Source organism: Hordeum vulgare, chromosome 7H (genome assembly GCF_904849725.1).
Source record: "Hordeum vulgare subsp. vulgare chromosome 7H, MorexV3_pseudomolecules_assembly, whole genome shotgun sequence".
Classification (NCBI taxonomy): domain Eukaryota; kingdom Viridiplantae; phylum Streptophyta; class Magnoliopsida; order Poales; family Poaceae; genus Hordeum; species Hordeum vulgare.
In genome coordinates, this window is record NC_058524.1 from 34,267,009 (window position 1) to 34,278,690 (window position 11,682).

The 11,682-nt window shown below is 49.6% G+C and overlaps 1 pseudogene; it reads right to left on the minus strand.

The window, feature by feature from the left end:
- Nucleotides 1-786: 786 nt before the first annotated feature.
- LOC123408151 lies at nt 787-9,046 on the minus strand (annotated as a pseudogene).
- Nucleotides 9,047-11,682: the final 2,636 nt, after the last annotated feature.

The window sequence follows — 11,682 nt, forward strand, 5'->3', positions numbered from 1 at the left end:
TATGTGCAATGGAATGCACCTCCAGCAAGTAAAATTTCACAACTGAAGAACCAGATATACAGACCACAAATAAAATAAAGGAGAACCAACCTGCGACAATAATTGACTCGGCATGACTATGCAAATCAATCAGAACACAGTTGGCAACAAGCTGCAAAGGGATTTTATTTCCATGTTAATGCGTAGAGGAATTAGCATGCATCAAGCCTCATATGTTAAGCGAAAAACGATGCAGTGTAACACCACTGTCATGTCATCAGACCACAGCAAGCATGAAACACAGGGTACAGAGGTCCGCCAAAAATATCAACTACTTCATGATTGCAACAGAATGGGACTGTAAGTACTAAACTAACTTGGACAGTTAAAGCAACTCTAGCAGACCCCGCATCCCGTCCCGACACGGAAAATAACCGCCAAAATGCAGGTCGGGGCGGAAAAACCTGCCCAATCAGACCCCGCATCCTGCCCCGGCCCGCAAATATTTTTTTGGGCGCGGCAAAATCTCTGCCCCAACCTGCGTATTCACGGGTTTCCCCCTCGCCGTTGCGGTGCCCTGCATATAAGCGAAAGCGGTTAGTGGGAGGGACATTTCAGCCCGCGCGGGGTCTGAAAAAGCATATTTCACGAATATGTTTTTTTACGGGTCCGTTATGCAAGGTCTGCATCTGCGGCCGTGCGCACCAGCCCGCAACGTTTTTCCGCAAACTGCAAACACGTTTTGCGGACCGGCGGGATGCAGGGTCTGCTAGAGTTACTCCTAGCTAATCATGGAACAAGAGTCGATGGGGTGGATATCCATATATTGAAAACAAACCTCAAGGGTGTCTTGCATGCACAGACCACATGAACAGGACATCGATAACTTCCAAGGCAATTTGCGTTGCACGCAACTGTTGTGGCTTCGGTAGTTTTGCACAAGGAAATTTCAAATTTTCAAAAGGGACAAAAGGCCACCAAGAGAAAATTCAGACCCTCTCTTGAAACGTCCTTGAAGATCGGAATAGCCATTGACCAGCGCTATGGAGATTTCACCTGCCCGTTTCACATTCGCCATTTTGGAATGCACATCCTGTGCCGAAGTGGAGCCAGCGGATGACAGGATCACCACCTGCTTGAGCATCAATGCACTCTCGACGAAGTATTTGAGGAAGGCGAGCTCACTTCGATCCCCTCGGAAATCATGGAAAATCAGCCGCTTGATGCGCGACCGGATGCAGTATATGGCACCAGAGTCGTGCCAGAACTTCTAGTTGAGCTTGCCAGTGGATTGATCTGTTGAGTAAATAGGCAATTTTCCGAGTACATTAATCCACAAAATAATAACTAGCATGGCATTGACTAGACTAATGACATACTGATCTTGAGCTAACCTAGCACATACTACGCATATAGTGGATACATCTATGCAAACAAGTAGTACTGCTAGAATAAATACGAACATGAGGATAAACGAGTCATACCCTCCAATCGGCCAGTTGACCGTAGCAGCGGCGGCGGCGGCGGCGGCAGTATCCTCTGCCGTCTTCTTCTTGGCTTCCTCGCGAAGACGATCAGCTTCGCTTGGTGAAGACATGGCGATGACGAGGGCGACGCGGACGTAGACGAAGCAGACGGACGGAGGCGAGCAGTCGCGTGATCGCTCCCCAAAAACCTAATCGCCCTCTCCCGTACAGGAACCGGAGAGGCGAGGTTTCGGAGGCCTGCTCTCCCGTCGACCGTGTACGCGGTAAACGGGACGGAGTCGCCGGCGGCAGCAGCAGTCAAGGAACGAAGGCGTGAGGCAGATGTGATCTGATTCTCGTGACGGCTAGGGTAGGCGATCGTGTGCTTATAAAGGCGGCTGGGTGGAGAGACGTGGGCCAAGCCCACGTCCGAGTCGGTAACAGCCATGATCCGACGTCTCGGATCGTTCCTTGTCCGTTACGTATTCTCCGTTCCTGACCGGCAAAAATAAGCGCGTAGGTATGAGCTCGGCTCATTCCCGCAACCCGCGTCGCGTCGAGGCGTGGCGTGGCGTGGCGAGGCGAGGCGGGCGGCGGAGGAGGAGTGCGCGAGGGCACCTTCTCTTCTCACTCTCCAATAGCATGTGGAAGAGAGACCCTTATAAAGGGGTCCAAACTCTCTTCCACTAGCGGGGTGGGGCTAAACTCCCACCACCTTGCCATGCCACCACCTACATGGGCCCTTGTAGATTTTTCTGAAATTCTCTAATGGGCCTAAGGCCCACCTCCAAATTTCAACAATCCCTCACCAGATCTCAAGGGCACATCGTGTTCCCTCATTCCAATCGCTGTTTTAATATACCAGCATTTCAGTGAAGACCTATTAAGGTTGAGCTTCACCTAGAACAAGTAGCTACACTCCTTTACAACTGAACAATGGACTATGCCTTGAATTGTCAGCTTGGCGTAAAAGAGCTTCACCACAAGTCTTACTAGTACTAGACTGCCGAAGGTGACCCCTCGGGTGGAGCATATTAGTCACACTCCTGGCCTATTCATGAGTTTACTAGAGATCACCCAAACCTCATAGACTGTGACCAGCAGTCAAGCTCATATAGGTGTGTTCCTCCAAAGATCGCTCTGTAGGACAGCATCTTGCTTACATATAAGCTTTAGAACACATTAAGACAGTAGTCATCCTACCGTACAGTATCCGAGAGTATTGCATCTCCAACGGAGTGGGTTAGTAAAGTTACTCTCCTCAGTTCACCACTGGCTTGTTTTCCCAGGTCCTACTTCACGGGATCTCCGATCATATAGGTTAGGTTACTACCATGGCAACTCATGTGGGTTTCATACCCATCTCCCTCGATGCACTATCTATCACAACACGTGATAGCCCTTTAGTAAAGGGATCTGCCAGATTCTTAGCCGTTTGGATATAATCCAACGCTATCACTCCGGAGTTTCTCAAACGTCTGACAGACTTCAATCTCATTCTTATATGTTTGTTGGACTTCATATTGTCCTTTGAACTCTTCACTTTAACAATAACCGTCTGATTATCGCAGTTCATAAGGATAGCCGGAACCGGCTTCTCAACCACAGGTAAGTCCATCAAAAGATCTCGAAGAAATTCTGCTTCGACACCAGATGTGTCTAATGCTGTTAATTCTGCTTCCATTGTCGATCTTGTTAAGATCGTTTGCTTGCAAGACTTTCAGGAAATAGCACCACCCCCAAGAGTAAACATATACCCAGTAGTGGCCTTCATCTCATCAGCATCAGAGATCCAATTCGCATCACTATACCCTTCAAGTACCGATGGGAATCCCGTATAGTGAAGCCCGTGGTTGACAGTACCTTTCAAGTAGCGCATAATTCTTTCAACAGCACGCCAATGAACATCGCCCGGGTTTGCAACAAACCGGCTAAGTTTGCTCACAGCAAACGCGATGTCAGGCCTCGTTGCGCTAGCTAGGTACATAAGTGAACCGATAATTTGAGAGAATCTCAATTGATCTATAGTTGTGCCTTTAAACTTTCGAATAAGCACACTAGGATCATATGGTGTTTGACAAATTTTGCAGTCTGAATATCCAAAGCGACTCAAAATCTTATCAACATAGTGGGATTGCAGAAGTGTAATCCCACCCTCATCATCTCTCAACAGCTTGATGTTCAAGATAACATCAGCCACCCCAAGGTCCTTCATCTCAAAGTTTTGAGACAGAAAAGACTTAACCTCCTCAATTACTTTGAGGTTGGTTCCAAATATCAGTATGTCATCAACATACAAGCACAATATAACTCCTTCGCCCCCACCATGACGATAGTATACACATTTGTCAGCTTCATTAACAACGAAGCCAACAGATGTCAGAGTTGTATTAAACTTCTCATGCCATTGCTTAGGTGCTTGTCTCAGAGCATATAAAGATTTCAGCAACTTACACACCTTTCCTTCCTGACCTTCTATCACAAAGCCATCTGGCTGTTGCATATAGATTTCCTCATTTAGCTCTCCATTCAGGAAAGCCGTCTTAACGTTCATTTGATGAACGAGAAGACCATGAGAGGCCGCCAATGAGAGTAGTACTCTAATGGTGGTCAGTCTAGCCACAGGTGAATAAGTATCGAAGAAATCTTCCTCTTCTTTCTGGGCATAGCCCTTGGCCACAAGCCTAGCCTTGTACTTTTCAATCGTACCATCGGGCCTAAGCTTCTTTTTGAACACCCACTTGCATCCCAATGGTTTGCAACCATAGGGACGATCAGTGATTTCCCATGTCCCGTTAGCCATGATGGAATCCATCTCGCTACGGACCGCAGCTTTCCAGTAATCAGCATCTGGAGAAGCATACGCTTCTGAAATAGAAGTGGGATTATCATCCACGAGGTATACGAAGAAGTCATCACCAAAGGTCTTTGCAGTCCTTTGTCTCTTGCCCCTACCACGGGCTTCCTCGTCATCCTCCTCAGGATTTTCATCATGTGTTTGTTCATAATATTCCATAGGAATGGCAGGCTCAGGAGTTATCTCAGATTCCTGTCTAGAAGTGCTTTGCATATCTCTCATGGGAAATATATCCTCAAAGAATGTAGCATCCCTCGACTCCATTATTGTACCGACCTTCACGTCAGGTACCTCAGATTTCACTACTAGAAATCTATAGCCTACGCTGTTCTTAGCGTATCCCAAATTAACGCAATCCACAGTCTTTGGTCCAAGCTTACGCTTCTTGGGGATCGGTACATTGACTTTCGCCAAGCAGCCCCAAGTACGTAAGTACGAGAGTGTCGTCCTTCTCTTCGACCACTCCTCGTAGGGAGTGACCTCATTATCTTTTGTAGGAACTTTATTCAGGACATGACACGCGGTCAATATAGCCTCCCCCCACCATGCCTTGGATAAACCCGATGTATCTAACATGGCGTTAACCAAATCAGTTAGAGTACGGTTTTTCCGCTCGGCAACCCCGTTTGACTGGGGTGAATAGGGAGGCATCCTCTCATGAATAATGTCGTGTTCCGCACAAAATGAATCAAATTCGTTTGAGAAGTACTCTCCACCACGATCAGACCGGACTCGTTTAATTTTCTTTTCAAGTTGATTCTCAACTTCTGCCTTATAGATTTTAAAGTAGTGTAGAGCCTCATCTTTAGTATTTAAGAGATACACATAGCAAAATCTAGTGGAATCATCTATCAATGTCATGAAGTATTTCTTTCCACCTTTAGTCAACACACCATTCATCTCACAAAGATCAAAATGTATGAGTTCTAATGGTGCCAAGTGTCTCTCCTCTGCAGCCTTGTGAGGCTTGCGAGGTTGCTTTGCTTGCACACACGAGTGGCACTTAGAACCTTTGGCTAAAGTGAAAGTTGGGATTAAATTCAGTTTTGCTAGCCGCGACATAACACCGAAACTTATGTGACAAAGACGTGAATGCCAAACTTCAGATTCATTAACACTCGAATGAATATTGTTCACGACTTTATTACAAAAATCTGCTAGAGAAAGGCGGAACAGACCTCCGCATTCATAACCTTTTCCAACGAAAAGTCCATATTTCGTAACTACTACTTTATTAGACTCGAACACCAACTTAAACCCTTCTCTACACAGAAGGGAGCCACTAACGAGATTCTTCTTGATGGCGGGGACATGCTGCACGTTCTTCAGCTGCACGATCCTTCCCGAAGTAAACTTCAGATCGACCGTGCCAACACCAAGAACAGAAGCACTCGCGCCATTCCCCATCAATACGGACCCGCGACCGGTGGCCTGATAAGAAGAGAACAATGATAAGTCAGCACACACATGAATATTTGCACCCGTGTCCACCCACCAATCGGTGGACTGACAAACTGTAAATACAGTAAGTAAATTACCGTACCCAGATGCACCACTTTCATGGTTGCCCACAATCATGTTTGCAGACTTGGAGTCCTGCGCCGGCTTCTTGTACTTGTTTGGGCATTTGTTCGCCCAATGTTCCTCTGAACCACAAGTATAGCAGCCATCTCCCTTCTTATTCTTCTTGAAGGGCTTCTTCCCCTTCTTCTTGAAGTCGGTATTCTGTTGGACAGAGTTCTTTCCCTTGGGCTTGTGAGAATTGAAGTTCCTCTGATGTACCATATTGGCAGCAGAGGAGCTTTCCACCGCTTTTCCATTGGAGTCCTTTGCTCTCGAGTTCTGCTCAACACTCAGATGGCCGATGATGTCCTCTACTGAGAACTCACGCCTCTGATGTTTCAGAGTAGTAGCAAAGTCCCTCCAGGAATTAGGGAGCTTAGCAATTATACAGCCCGCGACAAACTTGCCCGGCAAATTGCACTTAAGAACCTCAAGTTCCTTAGCTATGCATATTATCTCATGAGCTTGTTCCAATACAGAACGGTTGTCAACCATCTTGTAATCGTGGAACTGCTCCATAACATACATCTCACTCCCAGCATCGGTGGCCCCGAATTTAGATTCGAGCGCCTCCCACAAGTCCTTGGCAACATGCATATGTAAATATGCATCAACCAGCTTATCTCCGATCACGCTAATAACTGCTCCAAGGAATAGGACGGTGGCCTCCTTAAACATCTTCTCCTGTTCAGGAGTGATAGTTTCCGTAGGAGTGATACCGGCTACCCAGAATACGTTCATAGCCGTGAGCCATAAGGTGGTTCTCGTTTGCCAACGCTTGAAAAAGGTACCGGTAAACTTATCCGGTTTCAGTGCAGCAGCAAAACCATTACTCGAAAAATTCCTACAGACTTTAGGTTTTTGGATTGTTGAGTAAATAGGCAATTTTCCGAGTACATTAATCCACAAAATAATAACTAGCATGGCATTGACTAGACTAATGACATACTGATCTTGAGCTAACCTAGCACATACTACGCATATAGTGGATACATCTATGCAAACAAGTAGTACTGCTAGAATAAATACGAACATGAGGATAAACGAGTCATACCCTCCAATCGGCCAGTTGGCCGTAGCAGTGGCGGCGGCGGCGGCAGTATCCTCTGCCGTCTTCTTCTCGGCTTCCTCGCGGAGACGATCAGCTTCGCTTGGTGAAGACATGGCGATGACGAGGGCGAAGCGGACGTAGACGAAGCAGACGGACGGAGGCGAGCAGTCGCGTGATCGCTCCCCAAAAACCTAATCGCCCCTCTCCCGTACAGGAACCGGAGAGGCGAGGTTTCGGAGGCCTGCTCTCCCGTCGACCGTGTACGCGGTAAACGGGACGGAGTCCGAGTCGATAACAGCCACGATCCGAGAGGGGGCGGAGTCCGAGTCGGTAACAGCCACGATCCGACGTCTCGGATCGTTCCTTGTCCGTCACGTATTCTCCGTTCCTGACCGGCAAAAATAAGCGCGTAGGTATGAGCTCGGCTCATTCCCGCAACCCGCGTCGTGACGAGGCGTGGCGGGCGGCGGAGAAGGAGTGCGCGAGGGCACCTTCTCTTCTCACTCTCCAATAGCATGTGGAAGAGAGACCCTTATAAAGGGGTCCAAACTCTCTTCCACTAGCGGGGTGGGGTTAAACTCCCACCACCTTGCCATGCCACCACCTACATGGGCCCTTGTAGATTTTTCTGAAATTCTCTAATGGGCCTAAGGCCCACCTCCAAATTTCAACATAATCAGGCTTTCCAGACTGAAAAGAATCCCATCAGTTAAATGCACATCAAGTTCTTCATCAGCTATATTGATAGGAATTGGGGTAGTAAGGAATGATAATGGGCAGGTGCACACGAAAGCTGAAAGAAGGCCTCACCTTGATGTAGAGCGTCTCGACATTAGGAAAGCATCGGAGGACACTTGGGATCATCTTGGCATCAATGCGTACTCCGAAACGCACCTCCAAAGCCAGGACTGTCACACTTGTTACCATGGTTCTCGGGCTCGCCCTTGTACCAGCCTGCAAATGCAATTCACAGTGCAACCAAATTAAGAGAAGAAAAAACCACAGATGGAGAGTTTACAGTCTCTCAACAAATGGAAGGACCAGACAAGGCACCTTGATGATTGTGTTGCCGATCTCCAGGACGTGATTCCGCGTGTCCAACTGCAAGTATGCCAACAATTGCAGCTTGGGGGCATGGCCAATCTTGACCTTGGTGCAGCTATTATCACCGGTCCAACCTTCCAAATTGATGAGGCGCTCAAGGAGTGGGGCGTTCACCACGAAGATCTCCTCCAAGAAGGACCCGATGATCTGCACGCACCGGAAGCTTTGGCTGACGAGGCGCAGCGGGAGCGCGAACAGATTACCTTCGAGGTAGAACGTATCCAGCACCGGGCTCCTGTCGAGCATGAAGTCCAGATCCCGGCTCTCCACGACGACGCTGTAGGGCCCGAGCTCACGGAGGTTGGGGAAAGAGACGGCCGGCGGCAGGCCGGCCGTGTTGGGGAACCTCCAGAAGCTGAGGTAGAGGCGGGTGAGGGTGGCCGTGCGCAGGAACGTGGAGGGGAGGACGACGTCGAGCGGGCGCCGGCGGTTGACGAGGACGAGCTCCTGCACGGCCTTGGCGGCGAGGAGCTGGAGCCAGGGCGCGAGCAGGTGGCGGGACTCCTCCGTGCAGCTGCCGGTGAGGTGGACGCAGCGGAAGGGCCCCGGGTGCTCCTCGAGGACGCGGGACAGGGCGGGGGCGGCCGGGGAGAGGTCCGCGTCAGCGAGGACGAGCGGGGCGGACCGCCAGACCCCGCGCCAGCAGCGGGAGAGCGCGGCGGTGCGCGCGGCGTCCTTGACGGGCAGGAGGGAGACGATGCTGCGGAGGAGCGCGTCGGGGAGGCGGCTGACGCGGTCTACGGCGTCGCCGGACGGGAGGGCGGAGAGGCGGGCGGCGGCGGAGACGGGCGGGTCGGGGAGGGTGTGGTGGGTGGAGAAGAGCAAGCGGGCCAAGATCTCGTCCCCCTCGTCCGGGTCGCGCCCGGGGTGCAAGAGCTCGGCCAGCATCGCGGCTCCTAGGGTGCCCTGGGCCGTCGCCGGCGGCGGCATCCCCTCGGTGGAGACGAGGGTTTTGAGCGGCGCGTGCGGTGGAGTGGGGCGGGGACGGCGGAACACGAGGGGAACGAAATGCAGAGGTAAGAGCATCTCCAACACATGGTCCAAATGTAAAAATAACTAACTTTTACACTGCTTGGAGTAAAAAACGTTGCTTCAACAGACGGTCTATATGTAATACCTAATAATAAAGCGGCTATCGCTTTTGTCGGAAAACCCACCGCGGTATTTTTATAAAAAAAAACTGTAATTTTCGCGAAGACCCTGGTCCACCCTGGCCTGTGCCCAGACCGCTGCCACACCACTCGCCGTCGCGGCCGACCTCAACCACCATTGTTGTCGATCTCAACCCACCCGCCTCCGCGGCCGTACCTCTGCCCGCTTGCTGCCCCCGTTTCGACGCTTGAGCACAGCTTCTGGATCAAATCAACACGACAACTACAATGACTGGGGCTGATGCGTCTGCTCGATGCAGAACGGCGGTGGCGCGCGGATAAGGCGCGGCGGAGCGAAGTACTTGCAGGTGGGGGCGGGCCTCCATGGCTCACACAGGGAACTCCGAGGTTATGGCGCGGCAACGACGACTCCTTATGGCCAGATAGAGGCGCCTAACCCTTGCTCCCGTCATCGTATCCCCTCCTCCGGCAGGAACTCATCATCTGGTGAGATCCCCTCCCCATTCCTCCAACCGTGTGCCAAGCACCGTCAAGAAATTTTGTTTTATGGGGATTTGTTTGCTGATGAATGAATGTATTGAATGTAAGATTGTATTGTTGTAGAGACAGAGAATGGAACACCACCTTCAGTTTGTCATCTGATCCCACATTCTCTACCCCATGAGTGAAATAAGATAACAATCCATTGATCAATTCACGTAACCTTTTTGTTTTGCTTTGCTTGTCCCGCTCAATTTCTTATCATGGTGGAATTAACAATGGACAGGTTGATTTCTCAATAAAATAGATAGGACTGACTACATTAGTTAGTTAGCTTTTTATTTTAATAAATCAAAATGATTATAAAAAGATTAAAAACGTGTGGTATTTTTTTTCTCCCGTTACAACGCACGGGCCCTTTTGCTAGTGTAAAGAAAAAATTAGACCGCGGCCTCCTCGTGATGTAAAATCCAACACCACGCGGTGTAAATTTACATCACGAAGTGCATCTGGTCCAAAACCAGCCGCCGCCCGCGAACGCCCAACCGCCACTTCCTTTCCGTTCCCGCTCGCCCGACGACCAGCCGGCCGGAATCCGCCACCGCGACCGCCGAAAACCACGCCGTCGGCGCCGCCACCACCCCAAATCGCCGCCGCCTCCCTCGCCGGTAGCCGGCTCGCAGCCGCCCGGACGCCACCGAATCGGGAGGCAGTCGGCGCGGGATTCGGCGCCTCCGACGGTCCGACTGCCGCGGTAGGCCTCCGCCGGGTCTAAGGCTGCCGTCGACCTCGTCCCTGTCGGCCGTGAGCCTGTTCACGGCCGTTGCGCCGGTCGCACGACCGCTGCACCAAGCCCTCCGCCCGGCTGCCGAAGTACTGTTCGCCGCCCGCCAAAGTACTGTTCGCCGCCTGCCGAGCTCCTCTTGGCTGGCCTCGAAGCTCTTTTCTTATCACATCCACCGTCCGGAGGAGCCGACCGCGGTCGTCCGCAGCAGCCAATCCAACCGGGGCCATCTTCTTCCACCGCGTGCACTAGGTGTTCGACGGAATTTCTCAAGGTAAAAAAATGACGAAACTTGATGATTTAACTTGGAATTGGATAGTATGTTTGACGGTGGTTGTGTGCAATGTAGATGAGCTCGGTTGACTCCTCTTTCGTGGATGATTCATCGTCGGACGAGCGTGGAAAACATTTAGATTACAACTTCTATCATTTGATGGGCATTCCTGTTAACCCCATGCTAAAAGAACAGCACATCAGACGTTTCATGAAGGTGTATAGCGAGATTAGAGACACTGATGTGTGACCAACTCCAGAAAGATTTGATGGAAGAGCATTGCAAAATGGCATGGCAAAAGATCCGCATAGATTCATTATTTGTTTGTTCAAAACTATGTTGTACTTGTGTTGCATTTCATCTCCTGGATCTGAAGAACTATGTAATAATTTGGTATTACGGAGATGAATTTTTTTTTATGTTGTTTCAAAACATGTTTGTATGCAATATGTGCGGCTGTACAGTGGCTGGACAGCGGCTGAACAGCGGACGCGCGGCTGCTGGCCGATTTTGGACCATGAATTTGGACCATCTATTGGAGTTGGTCTTTTGGACCATGAGAATTTGGACTATCTGTTGGAGTTGGCTTTTTTTCGAAGCTCCAAATCGCACATTTTGGTGGTCCAAATTTTACATCTCAGTTTTGAAACACCAAATTTTGAACCATCTATTGGAGATGCTCTAAGGGTTGGTCACAGACTAACTGTCTGTAAGTGTGTAGAGCGTATAAGTTGTAAGTGTAGCATTACCAATATTGTGATGTTATGATTGATTTCAATGTTATGATATCATAATGGAACCATAAATGCAGAGCGTATAAACTGTCCGTAAGTGTAGCATTACCAATGTTGTGATGCCATGATTGACTTCAATGTTGTGATGCCACAATGGATTCCTAAGTGCTCGATTCGTAAGTGCAGAACGAATAAACTGTCTGTAAGTGTAGCATTACTCTTTCTTTTTTTTTTATTGGATTTTATCATTCATGTCTGGTTATACCTCACTAATCACT